This window comes from Dermacentor silvarum, chromosome 7, assembly GCF_013339745.2.
Source record: "Dermacentor silvarum isolate Dsil-2018 chromosome 7, BIME_Dsil_1.4, whole genome shotgun sequence".
NCBI lineage: Eukaryota > Metazoa > Arthropoda > Arachnida > Ixodida > Ixodidae > Dermacentor > Dermacentor silvarum.
Genome location: NC_051160.1, coordinates 175,436,321 through 175,455,471, shown reverse-complemented (window position 1 = coordinate 175,455,471; position 19,151 = coordinate 175,436,321). Strand labels below are relative to the sequence as shown.

The 19,151-nt window shown below is 50.5% G+C and overlaps 1 pseudogene; it reads right to left on the bottom strand.

The window, feature by feature from the left end:
• Nucleotides 1-834: 834 nt before the first annotated feature.
• Nucleotides 835-4,225, bottom strand: LOC125947263 (uncharacterized; annotated as a pseudogene).
• Nucleotides 4,226-19,151: the final 14,926 nt, after the last annotated feature.

Below are 19,151 nucleotides of genomic sequence, written 5' to 3'. Positions count from 1 at the left end.
CACGTAAATTACAAAATGAATAGGAACACTAAGTGTCCAATCGTATTCACCCGTGTTGGTCTTCAAGTCAGACGATCTCGGCGTAACTCGGGGCAAATCTCGAAGAAACTTCTTCCGGAAATACAGACGCTCGATGAACTCGTTGACTAGCTTGCCGGAAATCCCCTTCCGCAGACGCTCGGTCTTCACGTTACATCACTTCACCGGTGCGGACTGAACTCCCACTGACGATTCTCGCACGGCGGTTATATAGCTTCCACAGGCGTTTTCGAACCTTCCTATCGGAGTCGTGATCTCGTAGCATGGCCAAAGCCGGTTCGAGGCTTTTCTCATACCTTCGACCGCGCTGTCGGAGTGTTGTCGAGGGGGGGGGGGATGATGACTCATGCTGTTGGCGCACGCTCACGCTGTAGTTATCTCTCTCGACTCGGGGTGAGAAGGTGTCTCGGCGCGCGCGTGGGCTGTCTCTCTCTCTCTCCGGTTAACGTCGCTTCGTCGAGGCTCTTCTAGACGTCCAGGCGCCGTTTTTCGCGTTGCTGTTTGAGGCGTAAGCGCTCCCCTCTGTTGAAGTTGCCGCGGAGCCGGCGTGTCTTTCGCTGGCTTGCGTGACACTCGGCACGCGCTTGAATTACGCGCTCTTTTGTGACAGGGAATTAGCCAACAACTTAGCATATACCTGCTGTAACGCGAGTAGCAACAACAGACTCAGTAGGTGCAAGTAAGGAAAAGCGTTTATTGAAGATAGCGTGGCTGCTTTTATTCTCTGTGAATCAGCACGAGCATGCGCACTTCGGGTTGCGATAACGGGCTTGCATTGCCGCGATACGGCACTTCCTAGCCTGTCGGGAGGCCTCCTTGTGCGCGTAGAACGCCTAGGAAGTCTAAGCCCGCCGGTACACTGGAGGTTGCTTCACTAGAACTTTGGGATGTACCAAGTGATCCGTATGATGATGGTTCGGAGTCTTCCACTGCAGAGGGTTGATCACTCTCTCTGACTTGGTTCTCTCCGGGCCGTGTTGCGTAGAATTCTTGCTTTACACCATCCGGTGCGAGTCGTGGCTGCACTTGGTTCATGTGACGGCGCTGCACCCCTCCGGTAGTGTCCACCGTGACCATACGCCTACCTCTTGTTGACGTCACCGTGCCGGGTAACCATCTCTGGCCTGCGTGATTGTACTGCCGCGACCAAACAGGCGCTCCCGGTGAAAACACTTGTGACAACAATGCCGGGGGTCTGCTCACCGTCGCATCCCGTGACACCTCTTCCTCTGGAAAATTGGTGCTTAGGCGGGTCCTGGGTTGAAAACCCAGCATCATCTCGGCGGGCGACTTGCCATCTCGAGTCAGTGTTGCCCTGTAGCGTCGCAAGAACTTGGAAATACGATTGAGCAGACTTCCATCCTTATTTTTCTTGATACCTTCCTTAAGGGTGCGCACTGCACGCTCCGCCAATCCATTTGACTGTGGATAGTATGGAGCGGAGGTAACATGACACACATGGTTATCTTTGAAAAATCTTTCAGTCACTGAACTGTTAAATTTTGGCCCATTGTCGGAAACGACTGTATGGGGCAGACCAAAACGCGCGAACATTCCTCGCAATACTTCGACTGTAGTTTCTGCACTTGCTGTCTTAATTAAGGGGTACTGCCTCTATCTATTTCGTTTCCGCATCTACCACCACCAAGATCATGTGACCTTCCACTGGCCCTGCATAGTCGATATGCAGGCGAGACCATCGTTTGTTGGTTTTCAGCCAACTTGAAGGGACCTGTTCCGCTGGCATGGGCCAACATTGCACGCATTGCTGGCAGCTTTGTACAGCTTCTCTATGTCGTAGTCCAATCCGGGGTACCAAAACTCGTACGGGGCCAGGCGCTTCATTGCAGTCATGCCTGGGTGGGTGTCGTGAAGTTCTCTCAGAATAGGTGCCCGCATGGTCTCGGGCAGCACCACACGATGACCCAGTATATTAGACCTTTACTCACAGTGAGTTCGTATCTGCGGTGAAGTACGGCTGACGGCACTGTTGCTCCGGCCCCAGCTGGTTTGGCTAACCACGAAGAATCCACGTCTTCACCTGTCGGAGAAGCATGTCCCTCGCTCGTGCTGTCTGCCAACTGCTGCGCGCTAAAACAAAAATCTGTCAAAGCTTGCGCATGTAGTTGCAAAGTTGCGCATTCAACGGGATCATCTTCAACAGGGTGCCCTTGCTCCGGCAGCGGCAAACGGCTTAAAGCATCGGCATTCGCGTTCAATGGCCCTTTCCGGAATTCTATGTCATACTGATATGCTGATAAAAGGGGCGCCCAACGCTGTATCCTGGCCGCCGCCATCTGTTTTCTCCGGTTCTTCTCGGGATGGAACAGCCCTGTCAACGGCTTATGATCGGTTATCAAACAAAATTTATTGCGGAAAGATAGTCTCTGAACATTGTCACCACCGAAAACTAGGGCGAGTGCTTCCTTTTCTAGTTGCGAGTAATTGCGCTCCGCCGGCGTCAAAGTTCTAGAGCGAAAAGCTATCGGATAGTCTTCGGTCTTGATGCGGTGGGACAGCACTGCGCCCAAGCCGACTGCTGATGCATCACATTCCAGTCGAAGGGTTTTCGCGGGTCATAGTGGACAAAGAAATTTAGCCTTGCCTAAGGCACCCTTGCTTCTTGAAATGTGCTGTCCTGGGATTGCCCCCATTGCCACAACACCCCCTTTGCCAGCAAGCGATATAAGGGAGCCAGCGTCGTTGACAAGTTGGGCAAGAATTTACCATATAAGTAACCAAGCCCAAGAAGATTTCAGCTGGCTTACCAATGTTGGCTTCGGCGCGGCCAGTACAGCCTCGAGGTTATCTTGCAGAGGATGCAGACCTTTGGCATCGATGCGGTGCCCCAGAAACGACACTTGTGCTTCCCTAAACCGGCACTTGGCTTTGTTCAACTTCAAGTTGTGTTCACGAAGCCGCTGAAACACCTGCCGCAGTACCGATGTGTCGTTTTCCTTCTCCGCCACAATAATGTCGTCGAGGTACACTTGAACATTCGGCAAACCTTGCAAAATCGATTCCATGCGTCGCTGGAACAAGGCGGGGTCTGAAGGAATTCTAAATGCTAGGCGATTGTAGCAGTAAAGCCCCCGGTGTGTGTTGAGTACCGCGATCTTTCTAGCTTCATCGTCCAGCGGCAGCTGATTGTACGCGTTGCGCAGGTCCAGAGTGCTGAAGACTTCGCCTCCAGAAAGTGCCGCAAATATGTCTTCAACTTTGGGCAGGGGATACTGTTCCAAGTGCGACGCCGGGTTGACTGGCAACTTGAAGTCGCCGCACAATCTTATATCACCGTTCTTTTTGCTACCGGCACCACCGGTGTTGCCCAGTCTGAAATGCTTATTGACGAAAGCACGCCGTCTTGTACGAGACGGTCGATCTCGGCCGAAACTTTGGAGCGCATGGCATAAGGCACTGTACGTGCCTTACAGAAACGTGGGCAGGCTCCTTCTTTAAGGTGTAATTGCACAGGGGGGCCCTTGCAACTGCCAAGCTAGTTCTCGAGAGATCTAAAAATTCATCGAGCAGAGGCGTCATCTTGTTATCACAAACAACATTTAAACTCGAGGTGGTTCCAGCGTCCCAGAAGGACACACCCGCCTTACGGAAGGCCTCTATCGTGTTCCGGCCGCAGAGCAGTGGTCCGTTACATGCCACCACGATTAGCGTGCTGGTCACAACCGTCGATCCAGACTGAACCCCCATGGTTATCTGGCCGACAACTGGCAATGGCCCGAGGAAGCATGTTAAGCGCAGCGATGTTTTTTGTGTTTCAGTGACGGCCACCATCTGCGATGTTTCTTAAATATGGTCTTCGGTATGACGCTGACCGGAGAACCCGTCTCTAGAATCATTCGCAATTTCCGGCCCTGCCATGTCAACTCCTCCTCGAGAGGCTTCAACGTAGCTCTGTCGGCGGAGCTGTGAGCGACAAGAGCCAGCAACATTTCTTCTTCGCTCTCACCTTCCGTTTCCTCGAGGGCAAAGGCGCCACGTTCCCGAGAGCGGCCACTGCTGCAAACCTTTGCCAGAAGACCTTTCCTGCCTCAATGGTGACACTTAGCGTTTCGATGACGGCACGTGTGTGTCGCGTGGGGGCCGCCACAACGCTCACATGAATGGTTGTTCTTTGCAGTGTTCCACTTCGTCCAGAGTCGTCGTCCTCGCTGCGACTGTACAACATTGATGCTGGTTCCCGTGGTCACTGGGTCTGCTTCTCGCATGTCACGAACGTCGCCTAGCGCCTTCTCTGAAGCTATGGCAAATTCTTCTGACTCTTCAAAAGTTAGCTTCTTCAGCGTTAATAGGCAGCGTCGTGCGTCGTCGTCCCTGATTCCGCATACTATGCGGTCTCGCAGCATACGGTGCAGCGAGTTGCCGAAGTTGCACCTTTCCGCCAGTCTCCGAAGGTCGGCAATGTATTCCCGAACGCTCTCTCCATCCCTTTGCTTACGCATGAAGAACGAGAAACTCGGCGCTATTTGATTAACTTGAGGATTGTACTGTTCTTCGAGGTATTCAACGACTTCATCGTAAGTCTGGCTGTTAACCGACACGGTTGGAAGGCGCCCTTGCAACATGCGCACGACATTATCGCTCAATGAAGACACCAGCAGAGCTCGGCGTTTGGCCGTGTCAGTAATTCCATTGCCTTCAAAATAAGTTCCCAGCCGTATCCTGTACGTGCTCCAGCTGCTCGCCGTCTCGTCGAAAACCGGTGGGCGAGATGCCATCATTCGATCCAGTCATTCGCAGACCACGCTTACATGATATCCCATCCTCGTCGCCACTGCTGTACCGCGAGTAGCAACAACAGACTCAGTAGGTGCAAGTAATGGTATAACGTTTATTGAAGATAGCGTGGCTGCTTTTATTCTCTGTGAATCAGCACAAGCATGCGCACTTCAGATTGCGATAAACGGGCTTGCATTGCCGCGATACGGCAATACATATCTCCCCTCGCCAAAGATGGGGATCGCCCGGTAGAGCATGTAAATTACATGGGACTCTCGGCACCTGATCTAGACCAACCCTTCACCGAATCAGAGATCAGACATGTTCTCTTCAATCTGAATGGGAGATAAGCCATTCAGATTGTAGGACTGATTGTAGGACTGTAAACTCAGTAGGACTCAGAAACTAGAACTGAGAAGGAACTGAGCAGGACTCAGAAACTCCTTAGGAACCTAGATGATACGGCAATCGACATAGTCACGGTCGAAATCAATGAGGTATGGAAAACTGGACAGGTCCCGGTAGACTGGCGTACTACAAAAGTGGTACTCATACCCAAACCAGGCAAACCCCCACATCTAAACAACGTGCGGCCCATCTGCCTTACATCATGCATCGCCAAGGTGCTGGAGCACGCGATACATAACAGGATCACTGAACATATTGAGAACAAGGAGCTCTTTCGGCACAACCTAATCGGCTTTAGACAGGCGTTGTCCACACAGGACGCTATGCTTTTGCTGAAGAGAGCAATCTTTGATTACACGACTGGTGACGTGAAAGGCATCCTCGCACTGTACCTCCCCATTGCCTTCGACAGTGTCACTCATAGACACATCCTAACAGAGATTTCCTCTCTTAACCTGGGTGAGCGTTTTCATGACTACACCAAATCTTTCCACGCGGATCGCAAGGCACACCTCCGACTAGGCACGATCTCGCGAGGGCCCTACTAGCTAGGCAACTGCGGCACCCCGCAGGGCTCGGTCCTCTCCCCACTCTTATTCAATATAGCCATGCATAAACTCTCCACTCGCCTCGCTGCAATCCAGAACGTGGGTCACGCCATTTACGCGGACGACATCACGATCTGGGCGCCGAGTGGCTTGCTAGCCACGCAGGAACACTCTTTTCAAAGCGCGTTAGATGCTATGGAAGACTCTTTCAAACACGGACCTTGAACTCTCTACCGGTAAATCAGAACTACTGTTATACCGACAGTCCAGACAAGAGGTCAGACACGCTTGCCCCCTTTCTCTCCTCTAGGAATCCTGTACGGAGCGACGCCAGCGCGCCACACCTCCACAGCGCATGCGCGTCCCCTCCCCCTCTCTCTTCTCTCCTTCGCTTCCCCCCCCCCTTTCTCTCCTCTAGGAATCACGAGCGGCGCGCACGACAGATCGTGCGACAGCTGCATACTCCATTGGGGGCGCCACGGTAGTTCCGTGCTATGAAAATGACGGAGCACGCGCACCTCATTCTCTCTCCTGTGCAGTGCCGCGATGAGCGCTCAGGCCGCTGCCGCGAAACCATCCCCCGCTCAACCTGCATACTGCGCTTGGGGCGCCACGGTAGTTCCGCCGTATGAAAATGACGGAGCGCGAGCGCCTCATTGCGCGTGCATCTAAATGTCGTACAAAAATCCCTCACGTGACTCGATCCTAGGCACCTAGGGACACGATTATTTAGGGACTTTTGAGAAGGCGCGATGGTGGCGCCAAGCAACGACGGCATGCGACGGCGTGTTCGTTCTCGGCGTGATCGTTCTCTGGCCCGCGCCCACCGCGCGTTGTTCAACATTGCGTGTGTGATTGTGCTTGCGTTGCTTGTGTATTGGTTGTAGGTTCAGTGTTATTTGGCGGAAAGCCGTGAGTAGTGCTTGTGTGGCAGTGCGGCTTTGGCCTCGGTGAGCTCTGGCAATACAGAATCTGCGTTGTGTGATCCGTGTTCCTTGACAACGCGGCGGTGGTGACGATTGAAATGTCGAAGTGGCGTAGCGCCTCGGCAGTGGAGTTCAGCGAACCGTGATGTGGCGTCGCCTTGTCCGCCTTTGCTTAACGGACGTCGAGGGATGTGCTGCTCTCTACAAGTCACAAAAATGTGACTGCGTCGACCGCCCACGGTTCAGCGCTGAATGTGTGGTTTGAGTACTGTGCTTGAAACGAGTGGTGCAGCTGTGGTGGCAGAATGCCATGAAATCCGTGCTGTGCAGACGCTAGAAATATAGAATTCACGTCGGCGTCTTGGCAACGGCCATTTCGAGAACCGGCGCCTTGGAGCGGCGCCTCTGTGCCCGCCCTATTCGGTACTGTCGACGCATTAATATTTACGTAGCCAGGCATCCTTTCTTGACAGACGCCGATGGCGAAGGTGCTACGCTATGTTGCTGCCCAGCCTTGCAGTTTTTCTCACATTAAAAATATGTAGCATATCTACAGGCCTAGCATGTGTCTACCATGAGAAGATTGTCAGGAGTGTCCCAATACTGCTCCCAATCTGGCATTCCAGGCTTTGCATGCCCTCAGTAAACATGATGACAATGTGGGCCCATTTTCTTCAAAGTGAGCTGCTATTCTGTTTCCAAAATGGGGAGGCTAGCTAAGCTGGTTTGTTCTTTGCGTTTTTTCAATTTGATGGCGAATTATTGGCAATGTTCTTGTAAGGTGCTTTTAAAAGATGTTAAGCCTACCAAAAAAAGTGCACCATTGGCAGTGTTTTTTTTTTTTTTTTTTTGTGGTGACTGAAAAGTGAAACTGCAGACGACTAAGTTCGTCATGCCCTCATGTTTGGAAAACTTAAGAGCAATATCGACACCCACAACCGTACAACTGTGATTGAGCAATGGATGGCCACACGCTTTCGGCACAAATTATAGGCCCTTACGCAACATCAGTGAAGAGCCAACAGGCCAACGTACTGTGTTCCCTTCGACCTAGGCAGTCTACAGTTCATTGTTGTCGCAACAGCTGATCGCCCCGCAAGTTCACAGCCTGTGCCTTCTGCTGCTACTACGGTCAACTCGTCACCCATGCACAACACTTCTAGTTGCCCCAGTAGTAGTGCCGCTGCTTCTAAATATTGAGTAACCACACATTGTAAGCTACAAGGGCATTGTTGCACTGCATCTCATCTCCATGTGTGTTGTGTTGCTGTTTGCATACATGTCCTTGTTGGATAAGTGCTCTGAATTGTTTTCACTACTGCAATGTCTTGACTGCACTGTGGCAGTGTTGTATATACTATCAATTAACCTACATATACACAAGTGCTTTGATCATCTATCTTCGAAAATGCAGCCTTCATGCTGCTCCTTCCTTCACAAGAAAGCTTACATATTAAACATTATTCTTGCCCCAACTAGAATTGGCAAGTTCAATTTGGTCACCTCACCAGGCATATCTAATCCGCATTGTTGAGTATAGCCAGAACTGTGCTGCACGTTTAATTGCCAGGGATTACAGCCAATACTTGAGCGTATCTAACATTACATTGTCATTGTCATTACCATCCTTGGAATCATGCCGGAATGTAGTGTCGCTTTGTCTGCTACATAAAATCATTCATAGTGAGCTGTCGTCCACCTTGCCTGTTGTTTGTCCATCCCACACATCTAGGTGCTTGCACAATCGCCTTAGCGTCCAGCACATTTTTGGTCAAACTAATGCCTTTAACTTGTCTGCTTTGCCATGTGCCATTAGGCATTGGAATGTCTTCTCAATAACATTGCTGACATTAACAATACTGTAACCTTCAGACAAAAAATCAGTATGTTTGGGTAGTGTTCAAGTGTTTCTATTTCTGGTGTATGTAACTTTTTTATGTAATTATGCAATCGTACTATTCACTGTATACCCCAGCTCTCTAATGGTAGAATTTTACTTCACGATTTTATAATTTCTGTTCTTTTCAACTTATTGTTTGATCTTGTGTCACGGTTTATATTTCTAACGTTGTATAACTTTGGCTCCTTTGTTACGCGATGCCCTCCCCCTCCTCGCAATACTCCTTCTGGAGCCTGTGACGTAGATGAATACATAACCAGATGGCACTACTGTTTCTTGTTAAATCAAAATTGTGTATATTGTTGTGGTTTTACCAATGAAAGCTCTAAATTGTGAATTGTTCTCCTGCAATGCCGGCAATGTATACATAACAGGCCAGTTGTGTATATTTACTAGAATTAGCATTCTTAGACCCTGAAAAGTGTGGAATATCCTATCTTCCTGTCCGTCTGGGTCTTTATCCATTTTTCTGTAAACTTGGGTCACTGGGTAATCCATGGTATAATCGGTAGAGTACTGGCGCTGCTGTGCTGAGGACACCCAGTTTGAAACAAAAATAGGTCACGAGGTATAGGCCGCTCTTCAATGACAAAAAAAAATTCTTAGGTGCTGGGCAGATTCGAATCGAATGTCAAGCACTGACTTAGCGGCAGCCCTGCTAACAGGCGTAGCATGTCCAGAGGGACTCGTGAGAGAGGAGCCCGGCTCATACATGACTGATCTCTGTGGTGGAAATATAATGTCTCTACATTGTTTCAATGCTATCGTATTAGCGTCGGCATCATCGTGAAATGGGTTGTGCCAGAATTTTTCTTCTTCCTAAATTTATTCCCTTGTACCAGTGTGCCACAGCTGAGCTCCTATCTCAACATTAGTCGATCTCACCTGAAGTAATGTTTATTAAGCCTTAGCTAATAACTTCTAAGAGCATGACTGATTCTCACCAAGAGTAACAGCCGCTTCAATTCCTTCACAATCTGCACCTGCATTATCAAATACGTTATAGTGAATCTGAGAAGTCTACCACAACTGAGGATCAAACATGTTTTCAGTTTCAAGTAAACCATGCCAGTCAATTTCATGAAAGTGGCATTACAGAATTCACAGGCATCAATTGTACAATGCATGCTTATAGGCAATTTTATATTCAGTTCATGGCAGTTGCCAATTTGAGCTGTCGTAATCTGAATTTTGTGCATAGTGACGTCAAGTTTACTTAATCATGGAACATTAAAAACACCTATGCACTGACAGGTTGTTACAGCCAGAAAAATGGGAATGTGAGCAGCCATGGTGAGGGCACCCCAAAGCTCCAGTAAATAGGGTGCCTGCATGCGCTCACCCCCCCCCTGCACCATTAAGTACAGAGTAGGGGCAAATGCGTCAATTGCAACTGAACAGAAGTTACAAAAAAAACAGTTCCATAGAAAAATGTACTTTACTTTCCATTAATTGTACATGATGGCGGGAGTCTGCAGTCATGCATTCCACTCACTAAGGCACATGGAAACGAAACAGGAAAACAAAAATTAGTAACTCATGAAATATTAAGCCCTCGAACATGCAATACCCACTGCCACAGCTGGATTCTTGGGCAAGCCTTCACCGGAAACCAGCGCACTCAACTTCGGTTCCACCCGACTACTTAAACATCCTCATGCCCCGGGATACTTTCAGTGGGCACGCCAGCTGGTCATCCGTCAGAGCCATGACCAACCCGTTCATGTTGTTCACGCAGATTCTTCTATCCACTGCCACAGCGATGGCCAGCGCCCTTCAAGATACGACTGGCAGCGTCATCCCTGCACTCTCTCTCATACACAGTGGAGACTGCGCAAACGGACCACTGCCACAGCTGGATTCTTGGGCATGCCTTCACCGGAAACCAGCGCACTCCACTTGCGTTCCACTTGACTACTTAAGCACCCTCCTGCCCCGGGATACTTTCAGTGCGCACGCCAGCTGGTCATCCGTCAGAGCCATGACCAACCCGTTCATGTTGTTCACGCAGGTTAGTAACACATACTCCTCCGTCAAAACCTCTCACCGCTGTCTAGTTCTGCTGGCGTGCCCTTCCAGCGTTACTTCTGTATGCATGTTCATTAAAATTTTTTGCTCTCGTTGCTGCTGCTCAGTGGGGATATTGAATCCAATCCTGCACCCACTACTGAACAGTTGCTGAGGGAAATTCTCGATGTCCAAAAGAGTATGCAGAAGCGATTAAACACCATTGAGTCTAAACTTGAGAATGTGGAAACCATAGCAGCCAAATATGCGGAGCTCGGAGCACACTTCGAGAACATGCAGCGAACAATACAGAATCTTGAAAAGAAACTAATCAACTTAGAAGATAGGAGCAGGCGAAACAACATTAGTCTTCGGCTTCAAAGAAGATGCAAACAAATCACCGGATTCGCTATTGACCACAATAAAAGAAGTGTATCCGTGATTTTGTACCTGTGAAGCGAAAAATGCTGAGGACGCGCAATCCTTGGGTAACAAAAGAAATCGTACGAAAAGAACGGAAGCTGAAAAAGGCAAGAAAACAACTCAAGCAACACCCAACTGTTCCCGCAAGCGATCGGCTTCTTGGCTTGCGCACATTATTAGCTGATAAAATAAAAACAGCAAAAGAATACTACCAAAAAATAACACTAAAACTTTCCTTGTCTCAGGAAAGTTCTGGCAGCACTTATCGCCAAAAAAGAAAGCTGCGCCCAAATTCTGTATTAGTGATACCTTTTTAACCGACAGTGCCGAAACCGCAGATGCGCTCAACCAATACTTCTGCTCAGTGTTTACGCGGGACGATGGTATCAGCCCACAGTTCTGCAGCTATGACCATATTCGGCCGATTGGTGATATCAGAATTACTGAGGAAGGTGTGTTAGCACTTATGCTTAACCTCGACGCAAAAAAATTGCCCGGTGCTGATGGAATCCCGAATGCGTTTCTTTCCCAGTACGCCGAATGGTGTTCAATGTATTTAACCTTAATATTGTCACGTGGTAGTGACGCTGAAGTAAACAGTCGTAAAACTGTGTGCGACGAAACTGGTGGTTTATTGGGCGAACCTGTGCCCACAAAAGCAAGGTACACTCAAAGCACAACGATAGCGGCGAACACAGTCGGCGATCGTCGAAAATCTGATCAGCGGCAAAACGCGTCGGCTTTTATACCTGAGTCATCGAAGGTTCCCGAATAATCCCTGGTACGCGCGTGTCTTCCAGAAAGTTCTAGACAATTCGCGTCACTCATACAATCAGATAACATAAGCGTCGGTGAAAACATGCAACGGAAAGAAGCATCGATAATGTTCTAGAATCTTCCGATACAGGCGCGTCCTGCGCCGAGCGATAACGTTTAACATTTGTTAGCCGGTGGAAAGCGGCCATCGGCGAAAGATAAACATGTACACGTGTCAATACCCTCCCCTTAAAAAGCATCGTCCCGATGCTACAAACAAATGTGAAAGCGTAAACAAAACCACGCGTAATAAAGAAAAAAAAATAAAGTAACAAAGTACCTAAGTTGGTCAGCGGGCGTAGAAAGGCTTAAGACCACCACATGGATGACTTCGGGTCGTGCGCGGCGCCGTTGTGATTGCGAAATGCCGTCTGGCACGACCTCATAGTCCAGTGCGCCAATACGTCGGATGATCTTATATGGTCCGAAATAGCGACGTAAGAGTTTCTCGCTAAGTCCTCGTCGGCGTATCGGAGTCCAGACCCAAACACGGTCTCCGGGCTGGTACTCGACGTAGCGTCGTCGAAGATTGTAGTGTCGGCTGTCGGTTCTCTGCTGGTTCTTGATGCGCAGGCGGGCGAGCTGTCGACTTTCTTCGGCACGCTGCAAATAGGTGGCAACGTCGAGATTTTCTTCGTCAGCGACGTCTGGTAGCATGGCGTCAAGCGTTGTTGCCGGGTTCCTTCCGTAGACCAGGTTGAACGGCGCCATGTGCGTCGTTTCTTGCACGGCCGTGTTGTATGCGAAGGTCACGTACGGAAGGATGGCATCCCACGTCTTGTGTTCGACGTCGACGTACATTGCCAGCATGTCGGCGATGGTCTTATTTAGGCGCTCGGTGAGGCCATTCGTCTGCGGGTGGTAGGCGGTGGTGCGGCGATGGCTTGTCTGGCTGTACCGCAGGATGGCTTGAGTTAGTTCTGCCGTAAAGGCCGTGCCTCTGTCGGTGATGAGGACTTCTGGGGCACCGTGACGCAGGAGGATGTTCTCAACGAAGAATCGGGCTACCTCGGCGGCACTCCCTTTGGGCAAGGCTTTTGTTTCGGCGTAGCGCGTGAGGTAGTCCGTAGCGACGACGATCCATTTATTCCCGGACGTCGACGTCGGAAAAGGCCCCAGTAAGTCCATCCCGATCTGCTGGAATGGTCGGCGGGGTGGCTCGATTGGCTGTAGAAGTCCGGCTGGCCTTGTCGGCGGTGTTTTGCGTCGCTGACAGTCTCGGCATGTCCTTACGTAATGGGCGACGTCGGCAGAGAGGCGAGGCCAGTAGTATTTTTCTTGTATCTTCGCGAGCGTGCGGGAAAACCCGAGGTGTCCAGCCGTTGGGTCGTCATGGAGAGCTTGCAGAACCTCTGGACGCAATGCTGCGGGTACCACGAGGAGGTAGTTGGCTCGGAGAGGCGAGAAGTTCTTCTTTAGGAGAATGTTGTTTTGCAAGAAAAACGACGCCAATCCTCGCCTGAACACCTTCGGCACAATGACGGTCTTGCCTTCCAGGTAGTCTACAAGGCTCCTTAGTTCCGGGTCGGCTCGCTGTTGTTCGGCGAATTCGTCGGCACTGATGGGTCCCAAGAAAGTGTCGTCATCCTGGTCGTCTTGTGGCGGCGGTTCGACGGGGGCGCGAGACAAACAATCGGCGTCAGCGTGCTTTCGCCCGGATTTGTAAACGACGGTGATGTCGAATGCTTGAAGTCTCAGGCTCCATCGTGCGAGGCGACCTGAAGGATCCTTCAAGTTAGCTAGCCAACACAAGGCGTGGTGGTCGCTCACAACTTTGAAGGGCCTGCCATAGAGGTAGGGGCGAAACTTTGATGTAGCCCAGATGATGGCGAGGCACTCCTTTTCTGTTGTGGAATAATTTGCTTCCGCCTTCGATAGCGACCGGCTAGCGTAACTTACAACCCTTTCTAGTCCGTCAGTCCTCTGCACAAGCACGGCGCCGAGTCCTACGCTGCTTGCGTCGGTGTGGACTTCGGTATCGGCATTTTCGTCGAAATGCGCAAGTATTGGCGGCGATTGCAGGCGTCGCTTCAGTTCTTCAAATGCTTCGACTTGCGGCGTCTCCCACTTGAACTCGACGTCGGCCTTCGTGAGATACGTTAGTGGCTCAGCGATCCGTGAAAAATTCTTGACGAAGCGCCTGTAATAGGCGCACAGTCCAAGAAATCTACGCACTGCCTTCTTGTCAAAGGGCGGAGGAAAGTTGGAGATGGCCGCAGTTTTCTGAGGGTCGGGGCGCACTCCTGACTTGTTGATGACGTGGCCCAAAAACAAGAGCTCCTCATATGCGAAGCGGCACTTTTCTGGCTTCAACGTCAGTCCGGAGGTCTTGATTGCTTGAAGAACTGTTTCAAGGCGCCGGAGGTGTTCCTCGAAGCTTGAGGCATACACAACGACGTCGTCCAAATAGACGAGGCAAGTCTGCCACTTCAAGCCTGCCAGTACTGTATCCATGACACGTTGGAAAGTGGCAGGCGCCGAGCAAAGACCAAACGGCATGACCTTGAACTCGAACAGTCCGTCTGGTGTTATAAACGCAGTCTTCTCCCGGTCCCTCTCGTCGACTTCGATTTGCCAGTAGCCGGTTTTGAGGTCCATCGACGAAAAATACTTTGCGTTGTAGAGTCGATCCAAGGCGTCGTCAATCCGTGGGAGGGGGTATACGTCCTTCTTCGTGATTTTGTTGAGGCGACGATAATCGACGCAGAAACGTAGGGTTCCATCCTTCTTCTTCACTAACACCACGGGGGACGCCCACGGACTCTTGGACGGCTGGATGATGTCGTCGCGTAGCATTTCGTCGACTTGTTGCCTTATGGCCTCGCGTTCGCGCGCCGAAACTCGGTACGGGCTCTGACGGAGTGGGCGGACATATTCGTCGGTTATAATGCGGTGCTTGGCGACAGGGGTTTGTCGAACTTTTGACGACGACGAGAAGCAGTCCTTGTATTGCAGGAGCAGAGCTTTTAGTTGTTCTTTCTTATGACTGGGAAGGTTCTGATTGACGTCCAAAGTTGGTCCAGGTACTATAGTCGTCGTTGCAGGTGCACTGGAATCCGTGAAGGCGAAAGCACTGCTGGCTTGTACTATTTCGTCGATGTAGGCGACCGTGGTGCCTTTGTTAATGTGCTTATATTCGGGGCTGAAGTTCGTGAGCATCACCCTTGCTTTCCCTGCACGTAGCTCAGCTATGCCTCTAGCGACGCAAATTTCACGGTCGAGCAGTAAGTGATGGTCGCCCTCGATGACGCCCTCCATGTCTGCAGGCACTTCGGTACCGACGGAAATCATTACGCTGGAGCGAGGCGGAACGGTGACTTGTTCTTCAAGCACATTCAAGGCATGGTAACTTATGCTTGTATCCGGTGGTATCGCGTTGTGCGTTGAAAGCGTTATCGACTTGGACCTTAAGTCGATGACTGCACCGTCTTGATTTAGAAAGTCCATGCCTAGGATGACATCCCTGGAGCAGTGCTGCAGGATTACGAAGCTCGCCGGGTAAGTGCGGTTGTTTACCGTGACTCGCGCTGTGCAGATTCCAGTCGGCGTTATTAGGTGGCCTCCCGCTGTCCGGATATCGGGTCCTTGCCAGGCTGTTTTCACCTTCTTCAACTTGGCGGCGAACGGGCCACTGAAGACTGAATAGTCGGCTCCAGTGTCGACGAGAGCGGTGACGTTATGGCCATCGATGAGCACGTCTAGATCGGTAGACCGGCGTCTGGCGTTGCGGTTAATTCGTGGCGTCGGATCACGGCTGCGTCGGCTTTCTCTGCTGCTGCTACGTCGCGTCGGAAGGTCTTCTTTCGGCGGCGAAGTGTTGTCAAGGCTGTTGCTAGGCGGTGTGCTGATATCTCGTCGTGATGAATCGCGAATCGTCGTCGTCGGCGGCGTCGGAGGATCTTCGGCATTGCGTCGTACAGCAACCGCACCTCCATCGGTTGCTGCCTTTAGTTTCCCGGGTAAGGGCTGGGAGATCGGCCCCGGGTGGGACCGTTGTACTGACGGCGATGCGGCGAGATGTAGCGGCCTGGTGACGGCGAGCGTGAGGATCGTCGTGGTTGCCACTGGGCTCCGGCGAGGTAGTCGGCGATGTCGCGCGGTCGTTCACCTCGATCGGGACGCGGCGCGTTGACGGGGAACCCTCGTAGGCCCATTTCGCGGTATGGGCATCGGCGGTAGACATGGCCGGCTTCCCCGCAGTGATAGCAGAGCGGGCGGTGGTCGGGGGCGCGCCAAATGTCCGTCTTCCTCTGGTAGCTGCGCTGGGCGACGGGCGGGCGTGCTGGTGGCGGCGGCGGTGGACGACGGAACTGCGGCGTTACGGGGCCCTGGCGCGAGCGCGGAGGGGGGCCTTGACGACGGGCGACGGCGGCGTAGGTCAGCGCTTCTGGCTGGGGTTGCGGCGATTGTGGCTGCACATCGGGAACTCCAAGTGAGCGCTGAACTTCGTCTTTGACGACGTCGGCGATAGATGCCACGTGAGGCTGCGACCTGGGAAAGAGCTTATGCAGCTCCTCGCGAACGACCGCTCTGATGGTCTCGCGCAGGTCGTCGGCGCCTAGCGCTTGAGCGTCGGCGTAGTTGGTCAGGGCACGGCGGTTGTATTGCCTGACGCGCATTTCAAGCGTCTTCTCGATCGTTGTAGCCTCGGAAAGAAATTCGGCGACAGTCTTGGGCGGGTTGCGCATCAACCCGGCGAATAGTTGGTCTTTGACACCCCGCATCAAGAACCGAACTTTCTTTTCTTCTGACATGTCGGGGTCGGCGTGGCGGAAGAGGCGAGTCATCTCCTCCGTGAAGATCGCGATGTTCTCGTTCGGCAACTGCACTCTGGTTTCTAAGAGAACCTCTGCTCTCTCCTTTCGTACGACACTCGTGAAGGTCCTCACGAAGCTTTCACGAAAAAGGTCCCACGTAACCAGGGTGATCTCTCTGTTCTCAAACCACGTCCGAGCAGCGTCATCCAACGAAAAATAGACATGGCGTAGCTTGTCGTCGTCGCTCCATTTGTTGAACGTCGCGGTCCGCTCGTATGTCTCCAGCCAGGTTTCAGGGTCTTCAGCCGATGATCCACGGAAGGTCGGGGGCTCCCGAGGTTGTTGCAGCAGGATGGGGGACGCTGGGGCTGCCATTGAGGTCGTTGACTTGGCCTTGATCGCTGTGGTCTTCTCGGGAAGAAGTCCGTACTCCGGCAGAAGTCCTTGCTGCCTACGGCTAGCTCGCTGGTCCTTGGTGACGTTGGCGTTGTCCTCCGGTTTCGGGCTTGGATCGCGGCTTTGCGGGGGCGTTCGCTGCATGAACGCACTAGCACCTCCACCAGATGTCACGTGGTAGTGACGCTGAAGTAAACAGTCGTAAAACTGTGTGCGACGAAACTGGTGGTTTATTGGGCGAACCTGTGCCCACAAAAGCAAGGTACACTCAAAGCACAACGATAGCGGCGAACACAGTCGGCGATCGTCGAAAATCTGATCAGCGGCAAAACGCGTCGGCTTTTATACCTGAGTCATCGAAGGTTCCCGAATAATCCCTGGTACGCGCGTGTCTTCCAGAAAGTTCTAGACAATTCGCGTCACTCATACAATCAGATAACATAAGCGTCGGTGAAAACATGCAACGGAAAGAAGCATCGATAATGTTCTAGAATCTTCCGATACAGGCGCGTCCTGCGCCGAGCGATAACGTTTAACATTTGTTAGCCGGTGGAAAGCGGCCATCGGCGAAAGATAAACATGTACACGTGTCAATATTCGAGAAATCAGTGTCATGCGCGGAAGTACCAACCGACTGGAAGTACGCGAAAGCCATCCCCATACCAAAAACGGCAAATCCGTCTCTCCTCGAATCCTAGAGACCAATATCTCTACTCTGCACAATCGCAAAAAAAACCTCGAACATGTAATTTTCAAACACATTTCCACCTTTCTTAACGACAACGCAATCATTGACGCAAGACAACATGGTTTCCGGCGAGGTTTCTCTACCGTAACTCAGCTCGTAGAAACAGTTCACGACTTAGCGACAGCTTTAGATGGACAAAGCCAAATCGACTTAATATTTCTCGATTTTGAAAAAGCATTTGACCGCGTCTCTCACTCCAAATTACTGCCTAAACTAAAACCCATTTTAAAGAACGACACCTTAGATAACTGGATTAAAGCATACCTCTCATTACGAAAACAATGTGTTCAAGTCAACGATGCAGCTGCGAAACCCGCAACTCTAGACTCGGGTATTCCACAGGGATCAGTGTTAGGGCCGCTTTTCTTTCTTGTCTTTATCAACGATGTCATCAGTGACATACCTGTCAAGATAAAGCTTTTTGCACATGACTGCATTTTATTCAACGAAATACGGAATTCAAATGATCAGGAAGCTTTAAACACCTCGCTGTCTATAATACAAACATGGTGCTCGAGATGAACCTCAAGAAGACTGTTGCAATGACCATTACTCCCAAAAAGAATCCCCTAACATTTACTTATAGCATTAACAACCTGTCTATCTGTCGTGTCTATGTACAAATACTTGGGAGTAGTAATAACATCAGATCTTAGGTGGAATGAACATGTAACATACATTTATAATAAAGCAATGAAGAAACTAGGCTTCTTAAGGCGATCAATAGGAAACGCTTCACCTGAAATAAAACATTTAGCATATAAAACATTCATCCGGCCCTTTCTAGAATACCCTGCCTTTGTTTGGGATCCGCACACAAAAACCAACATCACTAAAATGGAGAAAGTCCAAAGAAAATCAGCTAGGTTTATTTTCAATTCGTACAGCTGGCAAACATCCCCATCATCTCTTCTGGAAGCTGCATAACTGGAAAACCTCTCAACAATGCATTACCGGGACAGAATGAAATTTTTCTTCTTAATTTATAATAATCAATTAGGAATAGATAACACATTATATATTCTACCGGCTAGCCACCGCTACACACGCTCTTATCACAACAAAAAGGTTAGAGACTTTTCCTGCAGGACCAATGCATTTAAAAATTCTTTTTTCCCAAGTACGATTTCCGAATGGAACGCATTACCCGCCACAACTGTTGACTGTCCAACAGTTTCATCCTTTCTTTCTGCACTTTGTGAATAAACCATAGCGTTCATCCCTCGTCTCTACCCGTCAAACCATGATTGTTAAAAGGTTTCTCTCGTGTTGTTTGTTATGCAGATTCTTCAGTGTCTGCTATCTTGTTTGACTATATTTCATACTCACGTTTTGTTTCAAACGCCCACTCCTGCCTAAGGCCTGGTAACAAGGCTGGCAGTACTTGTAAAATAAATAAAATAAAATACATTCATCACCTGTGCACCATCAGCCCGTGTCACAAAA